We start from the raw sequence: 12,098 nt of genomic DNA, 5'->3' as shown, positions 1-12,098 counted from the left end.
TTGATAAAGGGCAAACATCAAAGTTTATTGATTTGCTGTTCAAATTTGGAAACAGTTTTTCCAAAATAGGCTCTGAAGGATGTGCTAAACGCTGATGCCATAACTGTGGCTCTAAAGCTAGACAACCAGTGACTTGAAAACTCTTGGGTATGCAAAAATCTTTAGAAAAGTAATAGAGACCTTGAAAGAAGAATCATTCACCAATCATCTTCCTGGTGACTATATCCTGAAACACAACATTGTCAGGAGAGAAAACAACACGACAATTTAGTGATGTTGTAATTCTTCCAATAGAGAGTAGTTTAAACATGAAAGAGGGAACATACAAGGTTGGAGATGCAATTGTTTTATAGAGTAATTTAATCTTCCCTTCCCCAAAAACTGGTGCATATTTACCATTGGCAACAGATATTTGAGATGGTGGAGAAAAATTATTAAAGTCAAGCAATTGATTACATTTGTTGGTTATGTGATCAAAGGCACCTGAATCTATGATCCAAAAATCATGCACATTACTTACAATAAGAGCAGAAGAAAAGGCATTCAAAATACCTGGTACATCCGGAGCTAAGACATTTTTATTTGCAACTAGAAATCCTGCAAACTGACCAATCAGTGCTAATGAATCTTTGTTCTCCTCTAAATCACCTCCACTCTGTTTTGCACTCTACTTTGCGTGAAGATAGGATGCAAATTCATTGATGAGGTCGACTGGGCTAGAAGTAAATGTTGATAATCCATTTGCAGACTGGTTGGTCACAAAATTGGCTTTATACCTTGATGGTTAAAAAAGCTTATGTCCTCCCTTGTTGTCTCTCGAAAACTTTGGTTTTAGTTCAGGATGAAGATACCAACATCGTTCAACTGAGTGTCCAAGATCATTGTAATGGTTACATTTCAAATCAAGTCTTCTACTCTTGTACCCTTTCTTCATAACGTCTCTGATGGGATACAAAAGCTCAGGCTTCAGATAAATCCGATTTGTTGCTCAAGTTCATAACCTTTCTTCTAGTTTCCTCCCGTTGAATAGTCGCACACACATTTACAAAGGATGGTAATTCAGAGTTCATGAGTATACGGCTACGAAGATCTTCATAGTCATGAGATAAATTAGCCAAAAGTTGAAAGATTTTATCTTCTTCAGCTCGTTTCAGTAAGGTTGCAGCATCTATGGTGTGAGGTCTATAGATTGCCAATTCATTCCACATGTTTTTCATATTCCCAAGGTATTGGACAAATGATTTTCCTTCCTGGTGCAAGCATGAAATATCTTTCTTGAGCTGAAACACACGGGCAACATTATTCTGATTTCCATACATCTCTTTGACTGCATCCCATAAATCTACAGCAGATTCAGAATAGCTGAAGATTTCAGCAATGTGTGGTTCCATAATGTTGAGTAGCCATGACTGAACCATCTGATCGTTAGCAAACCATGATTTGTACTAGGGAGAGTTGACATCAGGAGCAACATTACTTTTGTCAATAAATTCAATTATTGATCTTCCACCAAGCGCTAATAACACAGCCCTTTATCAAGGGAGATAATTGAACTCATTCAATTGAACAGAACACAAACGTTGATTTGAATTCATATTAGGAAGATTCAAATCAGAATACAGACGTTTGTAGAATGAAGAAGGAGCAATAGAACTTTCCATATTCTCCAATCCACGGGAAGCAATCTAAACAACTACTATATGAGACTGGTAAGTATGAACTAGCTCTGATACTATGAAGAAAAGGAGAATCAGATAGAATGACAAAGAAGGATTGTAGTTTATTTCATATCAATTGTATTACATTCTATCACTTACACACACACAGTGCATTGATTACAAGAATAATTCTAGCTATATCCCTAATATTTCTCCTAAGAATAATGTTGGAATCAACTCATAAATGAAAGAAGAATCATGATACAAAAGAAAAGAAGAATCATATCAAATCATATAGATATATCCGCCAATATTTCATGTCATGAAAGAAAGCATACGTTTAGCATTAGACAATTAATGAAAAAAATTATCCTTGTGAGCTAAATAATAAATGATCATCTACATTTTTATGAATATGGTAAATCATTAAACCTCAGGTGAGAGCGTCAGACTGAAGATGTGAGGGTCGTGTATTCGATCCATGCACATCGTGTATCCCTTTTTGTTTCTTTGATTAGACTATCCACATAGCACGTCATCCAATTTTGATAAGGCCAGGACCTGCCATTAATTTCATTTTAATATTAAGCTGTTAGTAATAATTGTTTTTTAAAATAATTTTTATTTAAAAATATATTAAAATAATATTATTTTTATTTTTTAAAAATAATTTTTAATATCAGCATATCAAACTATATTAAAAAAATTTAAAAAAATTAATTTAAAAAAAATTAATTTTTTTCAAAAATATTTTTATTTTAAAATGCAAAAACAAACCAAAGTTTTTATCTTTTTGTCTAAGAATCATTTGAAATGAGTTCTTTCACTTTCCATTGCCAATTTGTTACCACGAAAGACTCACTACCAAGAAATTAAATCAGAAATGCAAGGAGTGAGTCTATCCAACTATCCAAGAAAGCATGAAGTGGTAGCAGATAGATGGGTAAAAAGTAGGAGTGTCATAGGGCAATAATAACCGACTCGTTCAATTTTCTACAAATGAACGAGCTATTAGCATTTTTAGGTAATTGGCCATGTTTCCAATTAGTGGCTAAACAATGTACAGCATTACTCAGGTATCGCATGGAGGGTAGTTGAAGCTAACATCAACATTCCAAATTTATCGATAATGCATCTGATTAAGTCTGTGATCCCTTTTAATTTAATTCGAATTGAAAGAGATTTGCTTTTAATAAACGAAATTGGGTAAAATATACTCTGACCATGGAAAAATAACGTTGACGTATGTAGTCTTCTCAAACATTAAAGGGAAAGGATAAGTTCCACTTAAAGTGACCTGGAAAACAATTAAAGCTTCCCAGCAGAGAGGTTGGTTCTGATGAGGTGCTCCATTTATGAACTTTTCTGATGCATCTCCAACGAAGTATGATGATTTATTGCCCAAGATTCTTTCATGCCTTACCTTTCTCTTTTATATTTCGCTACCACACCTTGCAGACAAATACTTGGATATAAAGTTTAAATTTTGGAATTTGATTCAAACTTCTTTTGGGTTTAGTAATTTGTTGTAACCCTAGTAGTGTTAGTCTGTTAAAATAGCATTTGGTTATTATCTTGGAATAAAATAGACAGTGAGAATATAATAAACATGTAGCTTTGTATTTTTTATTTTAAAAATACAAGAATTCACTTCATAATTATTGGCTTGGTGTGAATTGGTGGCAGCGAATTATTTTTGCTGGGACCAGCATTTGGCCTTGCTACTGTATCTGTATACTAACAATTTACAACTTCTCACTTAGATATTTTATCAACCATCATACATACATCAATTTCTGTCAGTCTACATATTCACCACGATGAAGCTTGTCTAATTCTCTTTCAATCAAAAGTTCATCTGCCCAGTTAGAAAGTAGAACTTCTTCCTCTGGTTTTGATACGTTAATTTCCATATTTCTTCTGCAAAAGACGATCTTTAAGATCACAACTCCATAACTATAAACATCTTCTTCAAGTGCTAATCTTATTCCATTCAGGTACCATATAACCTAGTGCCCCTCTAGCTATCGTCAAGGTTCTTGTTTTATTAGTAACTAGCAATTTTGCTTGCCCAAAATACAAAACTACGAAGAGCTAAAGGAGGATTTTGTCTGAAATGGATTTGCAGTCCAGACGAGTGTGTTATCAGGTTAACCGATCAGCCATATTCATATGGTAAATCAATTCTTGTGGATAGAATGGCCCGAAGGAGATAGCCATGAATGCAAACCGTGTGAAATGAACGCTTTGTTTGCTAACAGTAGGAACTTGAGTACAGGTCCTGCCGTCCTAGACCCACCTTCGACGTCTAATATCACTGTCTAACTTTTTTTTTTTTTTTGTCAAGGGTGACGTCAATCAAACTCTAATATCACTGTTTAACCCTCTTTTTTTTTTTTTTTTTTCTCAGGGATGTTTGTATTGTCAAGGATGTTTGTAAATTTGATGAGTTATTTTTTAAAATAAATTTTGTTAAAAAATATATTACAATAATATTTTTAAAAAAATTATTTTTAATATTAATAAAATATAAATTTTCCACAAAAGTAATGAAAAACAGGTTATAAAGATATAAATAAATAATTTAAAAATTTGCAATGTATAAAAAATCATTTTAATTCAATAATTTAAATTATTAAATAAAATTTCAAAATATAATTTATATAATTACCTCAACCTTTAAATTTTTTTTATTTTGTTAAAACGACTATAATTACTCGTTTAAAGGGATAGTGCAACCCTTAATTTTAAGATTGCGTTGGTAAAAACAATGCTACCTATTGAATTTTAGACTGCGTTGTTTCCATTAAAATAATTAAAATTCAATAAGTTATATTAATGGAATATCACGACAGCTTTGATAATTATTTTGTAGGGGGTAAAAAATATTATGATTGCACTATTTTTTATTTTTTATTTAAAAAAAAACCTTCAGATTTCGCATGATTTATTTTATTTTTTATTCAATTTTGTTCTTTCTCTGTTAGTAATGAACTTTGAACTCTCTCCTTGATGACCTTTAACTTTCATAGACTATGCTAAGAGGACATTTAAGAGTTGTGTGGGAGTAGTGGTTATTTTTGGCCAATGTTATCCGAGTCTTCTTGAAATATTTTTATTTTTTTATTTTAAAATAATATATTTTTTTTATTTTAAAATTATTTCTTACATCAAAATAATTTTAAAATATTAAAAAAATATTAATTTAAAATAAAAAAATAAAAAAATTTAATTTTTTTAAAAAAATCTTTTAAAACGAAAAAAAAAACATTTGCATACTCAGAAAATGGCAATGACTTGAGTAATAACTAGTTTGTGGCCCGCTGAGAGTCAACATGGCAGCTAGCTAACCTTGCCGTTTGCTCCAGTTTTGAAAGTAAAGCTGAAAGCTTTTTTTTAAAATATTTTTAATTTTTTTAATTTTAATTTTTTAAAAAAATCTTTTAAAATGCAAAAATAAACAAGGCATTGTTTCGAATTGAATTTCAAAAATACTTTTTATATTTTCAGATTGTTTTAATGTACTGATATTAAAAATATTTTTTTAAAAAATAAAATTATTTTGATATATTTTTAAATAAAAAAACCCTTTAAAACATAATCACTACTACATTGTCAAACACATTTTAAATCAAGTGAGAGTTGATTTAGTATGAACTAATAAATTTAGTATTATATTAATGACTTGATCGAATAGATCAAACCCGGTTTGATTTTTATTAAAAAAAATTTCAAATCAGCTATGATTTAAGAATTAAAAAAGGATAATTTTTTTTAAAAAAATATTATATTTGTAATTATATAATTGAATAAAAATAAATTTACTAAACTTATCATGAGTTTAATTAGCGGTATCAAGCCATGTCACATTAAAATATTATTTGTTTCAGTATTTTTTATTAAAAATATCAAATCAAAGTTAATTTAATATAAAAAAGTTTTATGGTTGAATTATTTATTATTTCATGGATAGAGATCTCTTTTTGGTAGTTGAATTATTTATTATTAGTCTGTTATTAATTTATCATAATTATGGAACTTTACAACAATGGCATGCATTAAATAATAATAATAAAAAAACCTCACATAAACTCGTAACATGTGAAGTTGACCCGGTTTAAGCCCCATCTAACTAAGAAAATATAACAAGATGATGCAGTCTAAATTCCTTTTAAAAAAATAAATTATAAGAGATGTTGTTTTGATGAAAATAAAAACTATATAATTTCACAAAAGTAGACTCGGTAGGTTAGTATTGAAATCTTCTAACCTAATTGCTTTACAAACCTAAGTTTCAAATTAAAGCTTATAAAAATTATCATGATTAACTAACGAGGTTAAAAATAACTTAAATGACTTATCCGAATATATAAGTATCATGTTAAAAAAAAAATCATGATAATTTTATAATTTTTTTAATATAAAAAAGTGACATTGGATCACACTAATCAACCCAAGTTAACTAAAAAATTCATACCCAAAGATATTGACATGACCATAATATGCTAACATAGTTACACAACTATCTATATCTTTTCTCATTCCTTATTCTCTTTCTAGTTAAGATTAAATTGAAAAGTTGTCAGAGATTCAAGGGATAAATTCAAATAAGAGGGTTTGGGATCGGATGAGATATGGAACTTAATTGAAGAGTTATTATAAAATCAGAAATTAAATTGAACAAATTAGACCAAAATATAGTCTAGTGCGAGCAATGCATGTCCTAGTGTGTGAGGAGAGCCACTGAGTTCGGATAACTTTTTTTCAAATGTAAAATATTTGAGTTAGATTAAAAGCACGTAATGTATTTGTACTATCTTCATCTCCAATTAAAGTATTTTCTACAATAACACCATAAATAATGCATAACAGAGCAGCACCCAATACACTGACAACTAATTGTTTTCCCTTTAATTTTTATTCTTTTAAGATATTTTTAATTTTATTTTTTTTCTCTTTAAATTTTTTTTATTTTCTCTTATTGATTTTTTATATATTGTAAAGAGCAAATAAATTAATGTGATTTTTTTTATATTATTGTAATATGATGACAGATCTAAAAACCGTAATCAGACCCAAACCTATGCAGAGCCGGATTCATAGCTAAACTCAATACACTTAAAATCATGCTTTATTGTTTTTACATTTAAAATAAAAATTATTATTAAGTCGCTGTAAGTCAATATTATAAAATGTATATATATAAGCAGACACTTAAAAGGACAAGTTTGTCTGTACTAGACGACTTGTGCCTTTCCATTTTTTTTCTAGTCAACGGGAAGATTAGGAGGTCAAAAGTAATAATAAATATCAATGGGAAATTGGAGAGGAAGTATCCGAACTAAGGAAGAAGAATTTCACGTTCACATATTCATTTGTGTGTGAAACGGAGAAAAGAGCCTCACACAGGTAGCTTCGTAAACAGATGGTCTCTCAACATGATTTGATTATTATCTCGTGATAATGGAAACAGAAACAATAAAACCAAATATATATTTAATTAATATATATATATATATAATATAATTTTACAATGAATATTATGTTTTTAAAATAAAAGATACAGAGAAGAGATGCTATATTTTCAGACATAATATTTTTTATATTTTATTTTTATAATATCTTTATAAAATATATTTATTAATCCATTTGTATTGAATAATATCTCAAAATGAAATATCATAAAGAATATCATTTCAAAGTTGGATTCCTACCAGTCTCTCTTGGGTGGCTCTATGAGATTCCGTGTGTTGGTTTTCCAGTCCTCCACACTATGTGGCCAAAATACTAAATCAATTTTTTATATTGTTTTTATTATTATTATTATTATTGACATTGACAAAGTATTTTGTTTTTACAAACGGATGCGTTAGGAAATTAATATAAACCAATGGTTATATATATATATATATATATATATATATATATATATATAAATTGAAGTTTAAAAAGAGAATGTGTTAGTGAGTTAATTTAAAATAATTTTTGAAATTATTAAGTTTAAATTTTTTTAATTAAAATAATTATTTGATACATAAATTATATCATAAGCAAATCAATTATATAAAAAAAAATTAACATTGGCCTTAAAATGCAATCTAATTTCCAATTCGAGGAGGCATGCAAAATATGAGGCAATAACTCGATGCCTACATCAAAATAGAAGAGGGTATCGGAAATGTTTTTCATTAATTAATGATTAATTAGAATTTAGTGTTTATTGTTTATTAAAATTAATTAATTAATTGCTTTCATTTAAAAAATAATTAAATCATTACTGTTTTAGTGTTTACCATGTTTAATTTAATAGTATTTTATTTCAGAAAATGCCTTTTATTATCAAACTTTCTATTCTAAGTACTTATTTCTTAAAATAAAAAATCAAAACAAAATGAAAACGTCATGGACTTAAAGGATGAAACTATAAATGAATATAAATTATTGGGATTAAATAATTATTTCTAATTAACCACCAGGATTAACTAATTGTTTTTATTAAACTACAAAAACTAAATTATAATTAACTCTTAATTAATCTTTTGGCCATAATCAACGTTAAAGTTAGTAGCAAAAACTTAATGAGAAATAGGTGCCAATTCGATGCATTAATCATCAATGATAATTGTAAATTATCAAATAATCATGAAAACTACTTAAGGTGTTATGCAAAATCTAATTGATGAATTTATATTATTTTTTAATATATTTTCCCAAATAAAACTCTATTAAACTAGAAATTTATATTACTATTTTGTGTTTAATTTTATTAATTTAATCAAGAAAAAAATAGGATAATAAAATTAAAAAATAGGTAATATTCGGTTGTTAAAATTATATTATTTTGTTAAAAAATAAAAAAAAAAGTTGAAGCTAATGATTCTTTTTGTGTGCTTATAAATTTCTCATCAATAATTCAGTGCTCATGCCAGGACAACATATCCTGCTTCGATCTAAATTCATGATAACCATTAACAAAACAAAATAAATTAAATAAATAAAAATTAAAAGATCTGTTTGGAAGTGTAATCTTTTTATATACTTTTTAAAAAAATATTTGTCTTAAAAAATATTTTTTAGTATTTTTTATAATTTTAATATATTAATATTAAAAATAACAAAACAATAATATATAAAAATATTATTTTAATATGTTTTCAAATAAAAATCACTTTTAAAAAGATATAATGCACTACATACTTTATATCATCTCACAAAATTAATATTTTCTTTTGTTTTTTGTGCCTTTGTTTTAAAAAAAAAAATCTATGTTTTCCTATTCTTAATTAAAAATATATCATTCTAAGCAAAAATTATTTAACTGATATTTATAGGTTTTTTTTTTTTGTATTTTTATCATTGTTTTTTTTTTCTGTAATCAAGTTAACTTAAAAGTAATTTTGGCATTTAACAAATATTAATATATAATAAAACAAAGTGATTCAGATATGTAATGCACATAATGGTGTTTGACGGTCAAACAATGGCTTCTGGATAGGCATTCGAGTCATCTCGATAGCCTCTGCATCCCTGGGCAAAGTGTATGGCCAACAGGTCTTTGGATTCACATTTTTCATTTTTTTTTTATTTTCTTCTTGGTTTTCATGTCTAACCCTTTAAATTTTTAAAGCAACAATTTAATTTAATTTTCTTTCCAATTTGGTCCATCTTTATAGAATTGGATTTTTTTCTCAATTTCATCCTCCTTTAAATTTTTTTTATGTATTAAATTTGATCATCATTTTTTTTATTACTATTTATTTTATTTGAGATAGTTTTTAAAATTGATTTTTTTAGGATTTCATTCTCCTTCATTATTTTTTCCTACAAGATTTGATTCATATCTTTTAATTGTTATTTTATCTACTGTGATAAATTTTTTAAATTAATTTTTTTTCAATTTCATCCTTCAACATTAAATTAACTGGAAATTAAGCTTATTGATTAAGCATGGGTTGAGAATTTCATGAGTTGCGGATTTCATTCAAACTTCTTCTGGGTTTGGTAATTTGTTGTCACCCTAGGAGTAGTGTTAGTCTGTTAAAATAGCATTTGGTTATTAGACAGTGAGAATATAATAAACATGTAGCTTTGTATTTTTTTTTATTTTAAAAATACAAGAATAATTCACTTCATAATTATTGGCTTGGTGTGAATTGGTGGCAGCGAATTATTTTTGGTGGGACCAGCATTTTGCCTTGCTACTGTATCTGTATGCTAACAATTCAAAACTTCTCACTTGGATATTTTATCAACCATCATACATACATCAATTTCTGTCAGTCTACATATTCACCACGTGAAGCTTGTCTAATTCTCTTTCAATCAATTTCTGTCAGTATGTCTACATTATTGGCAGCGAATTATTTTTGTTGGGACCAGCATTTTGCCTTGCTACTGTATCTGTATGCTAACAATTTTGCTTTTCGGTAATGAGATTCGTTGTTCTGTCAATTTTTTTGCTTTCAAAATTTCACCATTGCATTTATGGAATATCAATCAATGTCTTTGGATCAGGTAAACCATGCAATGCAAGAGCTGCTGCTATCATTGGATTAATTGTGAAAGTAAATCCCCCAAGTTCATGAAAAGACAATGGAAGTATAATTGTTTTTATTTGAGGACAATATATTCTTTTTATTTGAGGACTAATAGCGTGTTTTGGAAGTATAATTGTTTTTACTTTTTAAAATATAAATATTATTATCCTAATTTTTTCAACATGTAATTACGGGACCCAATATTATTAAGCTCGGTTTAAATACAAATGTTATAAAATATAGATAATTTTTAAAAAAATTATCCTAATCTTTTTAACATTTGAATTTGTTTTTGTTTTTGTAAAAATTAAGCCCTACATTTTAAAATTAAATAATTGATAACACTTTAAATATTAAATCAGACACGCGATAAATTAGTCAAATATAAATTTCAAAAATATAATTGCAATTTATCTAATGTTTAAAGTTTATGTGCAAGTGAGATATTATACATTTACAACTTCTCACTTGGATATTTTATCAACCACCATACATACATCAATTTCTGTCAGTCTACATATTCACGACGATCAAGCTTGTCTAATTCTCTTTCAATCAAAAGTTCGTATGCCCAGTTAGAAAGTAGAACTTCTTCCTCTGGTTTTGATGCGTTAATTTCCATATTTCTTCTGCTAAAGACCGATCTTTAAGATCACAACTCCATAACTATAAACATCTTCTTCAAGTGCTAATCTTATTCCATTCAGGTACCATATAACCTAGTGTTTTATTAGTAACTAACAATTTTAATTGCCTGCCCAAAATACAAAACTACGAAGAGCAAAAGGAGGATTTTGTCTGGAATGGATTTGCAGTCCAGACGAGAACCGATCAGCCATATTCCTATGGAAAATCAATTCTTGTGGATAGAATGGCCCGAAGGGGATAGCCATGAATGGAAACCGTGTGAAATGAATGCTTTGTTTGCTAACAGTAGGAACTTTGGTACAGGTCCTGCCGTCCTAGACCCACCTTCAACGTCTAATATCACTGTCTAACTTTTTTTTTTTTTTGTCAAGGGTGACGTCAATCAAACCCTAATATCACTGTTTAACCCTTTTTTTTTTTTTCTCAGGGATGTTTGTATTGTCAAGGATGTTTGTAAATTTGATGAGTTATTTTTTAAAATAAATTTTGTTAAAAAATATATTACAATAATATTTTTAAAAAAATTATTTTTAATATTAATAAAATATAAATTTTCCACAAAAGTAATGAAAAACAGGTTATAAAGATATAAATAAATAATTTAAAGAATTGCGACGTATAAAAAAATTATTTTAATTTAATAATTTTAATTATTAGATAAAATTTTAAAATATAATTTATATTATTAACTGAAATTTTAAATTTTTTTATTTTGTTAAAACGACTATAATTACTCGTTTAAAGGGATAGTGCAACCCTTAATTTTAAGATTGCATGCGTTGGTAAAAACAATGCTACCTATTGAATTTTAGACTGCGTTGTTTCCATTAAAATAATTAAAATTCAATAAGTTATATTAATGGAATATCACGACAGCTTTGATAATTATTTTGTAGGGGGTAAAAAATATTATGATTGCACTATTTTTTATTTTTTTAAAATAAAAACCTTCAGATTTCGCATGGTTTATTTTATTTTTTATTTAATGTTTTTCATGAAATTAAACATCAATTCACCAATTGATGAAAATAATGTTTATTTTTGCAATTAAACAATATTTTAAAAAACTTTTGAAAAAACATTTTAATTTAATTTTTTTATATTTTTAAATCGTTTTAACAGTGATAATATCAAAAATAATTTTTTAAAAAAAACATTTTAATATATTTTTAAATAAAAATCACTTTAAAAAACTACAAATCACTAATTATCCTATGACTTCTGTCAAGTCATATACAGCTGAAGATACTTATTT

At 27.1% G+C, this 12,098-nt stretch overlaps 1 protein-coding gene across 1 annotated transcript in view; it reads right to left on the bottom strand.

Moving 5' to 3' along the window:
- The window catches only part of LOC133668487 (probable LRR receptor-like serine/threonine-protein kinase At1g07650), a 57,120-nt gene that overhangs the window by 23,210 nt on the left and 21,812 nt on the right, over positions 1-12,098 (bottom strand). The gene's annotated exons all lie outside the window — the stretch shown is intronic.

The sequence above is a fragment of the Populus nigra genome, chromosome 11 (assembly GCF_951802175.1).
Source record: "Populus nigra chromosome 11, ddPopNigr1.1, whole genome shotgun sequence".
Taxonomy (NCBI): Eukaryota; Viridiplantae; Streptophyta; class Magnoliopsida; order Malpighiales; family Salicaceae; genus Populus; species Populus nigra.
This window is presented reverse-complemented; position numbering and strand designations above follow the sequence as displayed.